This window comes from Dermacentor andersoni, chromosome 11 (genome assembly GCF_023375885.2).
Source record: "Dermacentor andersoni chromosome 11, qqDerAnde1_hic_scaffold, whole genome shotgun sequence".
Taxonomy (NCBI): domain Eukaryota; kingdom Metazoa; phylum Arthropoda; class Arachnida; order Ixodida; family Ixodidae; genus Dermacentor; species Dermacentor andersoni.
The window spans coordinates 1204426-1212201 of NC_092824.1; positions in this window are offsets into that span (position 1 = coordinate 1204426).

The window sequence follows — 7776 nt, forward strand, 5'->3', positions numbered from 1 at the left end:
CTTATTCTTCTGGTTATTTCAGTCTAATGATCCGGATCTGTGGTCACTACCTGCCCTAAGTAGATGTATTCCCTTACCACTTCCAGTGCCTCGCTACCTATTGTAAACTGCTGTTCTCTTCCGAGACTGTTAAACATTACTTTAGTTTTCTGTAGATTAATTTTCAAACCCACCCTTCTGCTTTGCCTCTCCAGGTCAGTGAGCATGCATTGCAATTGGTCACCTGAGTTACTAAGCAAGGCAATATCATCAGCGAATCGCAAGTTGCTAAGGTATTCTCCATCAACTTTTATCCCCAATTCTTCCCACTCCAGGTCTCTGAATACCTCCTGTAAACACGCTGTGAATAGCATTGGAGATTTCGTATCTCCCTGTCTGACGCCTTTCTTTATTGGGATTTTGTTGCTTTCTTTGTGGAGGATAACGGTGGCTGGGGAACCGCTATAGCTTCCAGTATGTTTACATATGGCTCATCTACACCCTCATTCCGTAGTGCCTCCATGACTGCTGAGGTTTCGACTGAATCAAATGCTTTTTCGTAATCAATGAAGGCTATATATAAGGGTTGGTTATATTCCGCACATTTCTCTATCACCTGATTGATAGTGTGAATATGGTCTATTGTTGAGTAGCCTTTACGGAATCCTGCCTGGTCCTTTGGTTGACAGAAGTCTAAGATATTCCTGATTCTATTTGCGATTACCTTAGTAAATACTTTGTAGGCAACGGACAGTAAGCTGATCGGTCTATAATTTTTCAAGTCTTTGGCGTCCCCTTTCTTATGGATTAGGATTATGTTAGCGTTCTTCCAAGATTCCGGTACGTTCGAGGTCATGAGGCATTGTGTATATAGGGCGGCCAACCTTTCTAGGACAGTGTTCCCACCATCCTTCAACAAATCTGCTGTTATCTGATCCTCCCCAGCTGCCTTCCCCCTTTGCATAGCTCCCAAGGCGTTCTTTACCTCTTCCGGTGTTACTTGCGGGATTTCAAGTTCCTCTAGACTGTTCTCTCACCTTATCGTCGTGGGTGTTACTGGTACTGTATAAATCTCTATGAAACTCTTCAGCCACTTGAACTATCTCATCCATATTAGTAACGATATTGCCGGCTTTGTCTCTTAACGCACACATCTGATTCTTGCCTATTCCTAGTTTCTTCTTTACTGCTTTTAGGCTTCCTCCGTTCCTGAGAGCCTGTTCAATTCTATCCATATTATAGTTCCTTATGTCCGCTGTCTTACGCTTGTTGATTAACTTAGAACGTTCTGCCAGTTGTATTCTAGCTGTAGGGTTAGAGGCTTTTATACATTGGCGTTTCTTGATCAGATCTTTCGTCTCCTGCTATAGCTTACTGTTTTCCTGTTTAACGGCGTTACCACCGAGTTCTATTGCGCACTCCTTAATGATGTCCACAAGATTGTCGTTCATTGCTTCAACACTATGGTCCTTTTCCTGGGTTAAAGCCGAATACCTGTTCTGTAGCTTGATCCGGAATTCCTCTAGTTTCCCTCTTACCGCTAACTCATTGATTGGTTTCTTATGTACCAGTTTCTTCCGTTCCCTCCTCAAGTCAAGGCTAATTCGAGTTCTTACCATCCTATGGTCACTGCAGCGCACCTTGCCGAGCACGTCTACATCTTGTATGATGCCAGGGTTCGCGCAGAGTATAAAGTCGATTTCATTTCTAGTTTCACCATTCGGGCTCCTCCATGTCCACTTTCGGCTAACCCGCTTGCGGAAAAAGATATTCATTATCCGCATATTATTCTGTTCTGCAAACTCTACTAATAACTCTCCTCTGCTATTCCTAGAGCCTATGCCATATTCCCCCACTGACTTGTCTCCGGCCTGCTTCTTGGCTACCCTGGCATTGAAATCGCCCATCAGTATACTGTATTTTGTTTTGACTTTACCCATCGCCGATTCCACGTCTTCATAGAAGCTTTCGACTTCCTGGTCATCATGACTAGATGTAGGGGCGTAGCCCTGTACAACCTTCATTTTGTACCTCTTATTAAGTTTCACAACAAGACATGCCACCCCCTCGTTAATGCAATAGAATTCCTGTATGTTACCAGCTATGTTCTTATTAATCAGGAATCCTACTCCTAGTTCTCGTCTCTCTGCTAAGCCCCGGTAGCACAAGACGTGCCCGCTTTTTAGCACTGTATATGCTTCTTTTGGCCAAGTAGATTAGGCTGCATTAAGGAGAATTATCGTAGATTAAGGTGAATGAGGAGGATTAGGTTGGATTAAGGAGGCTTAAGGTGCATGAAGGTGGATTATGGCGAATTAGGAATAATTAAGGTGGATGAAGGATTAGCATGGATTAAGGTTTGTTACAGTAGGCTTTACAACCTTAATCCTCCTTCATCAACCTTAATCCACCGGAATACTGCTTAATCCTTGTTCATGCACCTTAATCCTCTGTAATATACCCTAATCAGTCTTAATACTCCTTCATCAAGCCTAATTCACCTTAATGCTTCTTCATCCACTACCTGGCCCTTGCGTCACTAAACAACACACATTAATTCCTTCATCCACCCTAATCCTCTTTCATACACCTTAATCCTTATTCCTAGACCTGGATTGGAAAGAATTGGGGATAAGAGTTACCGGAGAATATCTTAGTAACTTGCGATTCGCTGATATTGCCTTGCTTAGTAACTCAGGGGACCAATTGCAATGCATGCGCACTGACCTGGAGACACAAAGCAGAAGGGTGGGTCCAAAAATTAATCTGCAGAAAACTAAAGTAATGTTTAACAGTCTCGTAAGAAAACAGCAGTTTACGATAGGTAGCGAGGTACTGGAAGTGGTAAGGGAATACATCTATCTACTTATGGCAGGTAGTCACCGCGGATCCGGATCATGAGACGGAAATAATCAGAAGAATAAGAATGGGCTGGGGTGCGTTTGGCAGGCATTCTCAGATCATGAACAGCAGGCTGCCATTATCCCTCAAGACAAAAGTGTATAATAGCTGTGTCTTACCAGTACTCCTGTACCGGAGAGAAACCTAGAGGCTTACGAAAAGGGTTCTACTTAAATTGAGGACGACGCCACGGGCTATGGAAAGAAGAATGATGGGTGTAACGTTCAGGGATAAGAAAAGAGCAGATTGGGTGTGGGAACAAATGCGAGTTAATGACATCTAATTTGAAATCAAGAAAAAGAAATCGGCATGAGCAGGACATGCAATGAGGAGGGAAGATAACCGATGGTCATTAAGGGTTATGGACTGCTTTCCAAGGGAAGGGAAGCGTAGCAGGGGCGGCAGAAAGTTAGGTGGGCGGATGAGATTAAGAAGTTTACAGGGACAACATGGCCACAATTAGTACATGACCGGGGCAGTTGTACAAGTATGGGAGAGGCCTTTGCCCTGCAGTGGGCGTAACCAGGCTGATGATGATGATAAATCCTTATTCATGCACCTTAATCCACCTTAATCCTGCTTTATACACCGTAATCCACCTCCCTCAACCCTAATACATTCTAATCTGTCTCAATCATCCTTTATGAACCCTAATTTACTCTAATCTACCTTAATCCTCTGCACCCACCTTAATACCTTAATCCTCTCTAATCCCTGTTCGTGTAACCTAATCCACCCTAATCGGTCTAAATACTCCTTCATCAACCCTAATTCACCTTAACCCACCCTAATCCGCCCTAGTCTTCCTTCATACACCTTAATCCTCTTTCATACACCTGTATGCTTATCCATACACCGTAATCCTCCTTAATACATTCTAATCCACCTTAATTCAGTCACTAATAAATCATTAGTTAACTTGGCGAATCATTCTCTTATACAGGGATGGACATGCTTTGGGTCGTCTCTGGCCTTCCTTAGGTCACGTGATATTTTCTGTTCACAACGCCACGTTGAAGAATAGAGATCTAAAGGCTTTCGCCTTAAAACTTAAAAAACGCAATGGGGACTAGCTAGCGCTCATCACCTGCAATGGCACAGGTATACTAGCCACTAATATTTTTCAGGGCTTGCATTAATTGTATCTGACTGACGCACAGTTCGACGTAAGCTACAAATAATAGATCCTCTCTAAGCCGCTATATCAATTTTCAGTAAAACAGGCAGCGGATCCTAAAAATCTCGAAAAGTGAAATCGAGAGGCTGCATTTCGCACATAATTGTTCACAGTGGAAATCAGAGTCTATAGTGCTGCGTTTCCGGCTGAGTAACAACATTTGGCGACGTGCGAGGTGATGGAGCCGTGCAGCATATTAAGCATACTGAAGACAACCGCATGTTTATGCAGCGTAAATAGCCGCAACAAAAACGCCGGCGAGCAGGCCGGAAGAATGAAAAAAATGCAGCATTACGGGATGCTTTGCTGCGAGCAATAACAAAGTTGCCTCAGCTCGCAAACAACGCTGTTCTTTGTCGGAACAAAGATTTTTCGGCCAATGTTATGCAGCCACTGCTTCCCGCGCAAGCCTTCATCCTTTCGTTTTGATATCACAAAAAGAGGATAACCATCTTCAGGCTTCTTGCTGCAGTTATATGCGCAACGGCACGGCATAGCGCTAGCACATAGAGCAGGAATCGCAGCGTACAACGTTCGCTACGCCGACCCAAAGCGCCGAGCCAGCCGAGCTGAGGAGAAAAATAGCGCGAACGAAAAAGAAAAACACAAGCAAAGCGCAAGATACACGCGTTTCCAAGGGCAACCGCCGGGAGACCAATCGCCATCCAGAAAAACGGGGCCAAAGCTGGCTGCCGCGGGGGGGGGGGGGGGGGGGGGGGGGAGGGACGCGCAAAGGGCGAGGAGGAGGCGAGGAGGTCGCACAGCGGCGGCAGAGTTCAAAGAGTGGCGGTACTTTAAGTTATCGAGGGACTTTATCTGGGCCGATCTCACCGCTCTGCCGTACTTGAAAGTACGCAACCGGCGGGCGTCGCAAGCATTTAAATTGTATTTTTACTTCTCTGACTTTTGAGAAAGAGCTCCGGATCGAAGTGCCGCAAACCCGAGACATCTTCAATCACACTGAATAGTTACCATCGCTTAAAATGGACTTCTCGCGCGGACTTAAGCGTGACTTCAGACGCGTCGTTTATTTCTTGTTTATTTGATCGTTATATTTCTTTAATTTGGTGGATACAGGTTGGTTCTGAGAGCTATACGGTGAATAATGCGTAATTTATTCATTTTATTTATTTGTAAAATACCTTACAAGGCCCCTATATGGGAATTGATTAAGGTGGGCATAAAATCAAGTACATACAATCTAGTAACAACAATAATAAAAGAAAACAGCAGCCAAGTGCACAGCCTAAAAGTCTGAAAAACATATTAGCTACATAAGGCTGGATATGAGTACAATAAAAAGGAACTCTATATAAGTTTGTAACAAACGTATAACAGTGCAAGAAAAAGGTAGAAAAAATAACACCGAACAGTGAGTGTCTTGAATTTTTCACGGTCAGTTTCCGCAACTATGTTGTCGGGGAGGTTGTTCCAGAGGCGAATGGCACTTGGGAGCAGCACTCCGGGCAAGTTGGTAATCCATTACTTAAATGATATTGCGCGACAAAAAAAGAAATGATATTGCACTTGGGATTGCAGACGAGTTAAATGCTTCTGTTTTACCATAGATGCGCGTGAAGCTATGATGATTGTATAATCTGTGCGACGTGTGCGAGGGCGTTTCTAGGTGTAGGGAACGTTTGTTAGTATGGTGGGCGTATTTATGAAATAATAACAAAAGGGCTATGTCACGACGATTACTTAGCAGTTGAAGTGAAAGGTGAATCTTTATATGAGTTACGCTAGAATGGTAGTCATAATTCCGGGAAATGAAACGTGCGGCTCTATTTTGGATTGATTCCAGCATGGTAATTAAGTAATTTTGGTGGGGAGACCAGACTGGAGCGGCGAACTCAAGTCGAGGGCGAATAAATGTTTGAAATGCCAGTTTGCGGATGAGTGGAGGTGAGTTCCGAAGGTTACGTCGCAGGTAACCCAGTGATCGAGAAGGACTGGCACAGATGGTGGTAATGTGAGAAGTCCAGAAGAGGTTTGTTGAAAGATTTACGCCTAGATATTTAAATGATGAGGTCCCAGATAATGGGACATTTTTAATACAGTAAGAATAGTCCTAGTTAGTGTGTTTGCGGGTGAAGGACATCACTTTACATTTTGATGAATTTAGAGTCATTAGCCAGGTGTCACACCAATTAATAATTTGGTCAAGATCATTTTGGAGTATCAGGTGGTCATCGGAGGCGTTAATAGAACAATAGATAATGCAGTGATAAGCGAAAATGCGCATGCATGATGATAAGTTATTGGGTATGTCATTAATGTATATCAGAAAGAGTAGGGGACCAAGAACGCTTCCTTGTGGTACACCGGATGAAACATCTGAAAGGGGAGAGGAGAAGCTGTTAGCGAAAGTAAACTGCTGTCTGTTAGAAAGAAAATTTCGAAGCCAGGATAGAGTTAGTGAATGAAGTTTTAATGATGATAGCTACAAAAACAGGCGACAATGAGCTACGCGGTCAAAAGCTTTAGAAAAATCGAGAAAGATGCTGTCAGTTTGAAGGTTTGAGCCCATGTTAAAATGGAAATCTGTCGTAAATTCAAGCAGTTGCGTTTCGCACGTCAACTGCTTGAATCACGTTTGAAACGAATATCTTTTTATATGTTCACGATCAAGCACATCTGTTTCTTCTTCCTTATAAGAAAATGTATGGGCACTTTGCTGAGCTAAACTGCGGTAGGCGAAAGTCTATCTATGACAGCCTCTGTTGCTTGTATGGTCATCCATCAAGCACTGTGACAGCTGTCGCCGGCTTTGATTGATCACCGCTTTCCTGCGTCCATCTAGGACTGTGCACGGACACCCATGAGCCACCAAAGACTTACGCCTTAATATTACTAAAAGCTCTTTATTAGCATGCACGATTATGCAGAAACAGTATTTGCTGTGGTCCCAAAAGTAGTGTTGTGTTAACCAAGATATATATATATATATATATATATATATATATATATATATATATATATATATATATATATATATATATATTGTTACTATTATTATTCCTGGAAAACGTTGGGTCGCAACATAGTCAGTTTCCAAGCACGTGAACTACTGAAATACTGCGAAAATAAATGTTCATCGACGCTTTCTGCAGCAACGTAACCTTTTTGCAATTCCTTGTAGAAGCTTCAGCATGCTCGATCTGTCTGCTGTTCTGCTGTGTGCATCCCAAGTGAAGTACGCTGAGCCTCATATACAACGGGCACCACGGCTGCCACTTTCTGCGTGTTTCACGCCGTTTCTGTTCCTCTTTGCTCACAGTGGCCGGCTAAGGTAGGCCGCGAACACGAACGCGCGGCGGCGGTGGTGGTGAAAACCTTTTAGTGATGAGAAGGCCAAAAGTAAAAAAAAAAAAGAATTGAAAAGCAGCGTTCTGGGTGGCCTTCAGGCCGCCGGTTGTGGCGTCCAGGCCATGCCTAGTAGCGACGTCCTCGCGGCGCTCTCTCTAGACAGAACGGCATCTACTCCCGTCGTTTGCAGTCACCAGCATTTCGTAGGCGAGTGCTTGCCCGAAAGGAGGAGGACAGCTAGCTTCCCCAGTTGTTCGACGACTGCATTACAGCGTTGCGCGCGCCTCGGAGTCGTGCTTAGGTTATCCGCTTGGATATGGGGTATTTATGGCTTTCTGTCCAAGCTACGTGCGCGACAGTGTCGGTATTTCTGCTCACTTTGTAAAGTTAGAATAGTTGGAGCTGAGCAA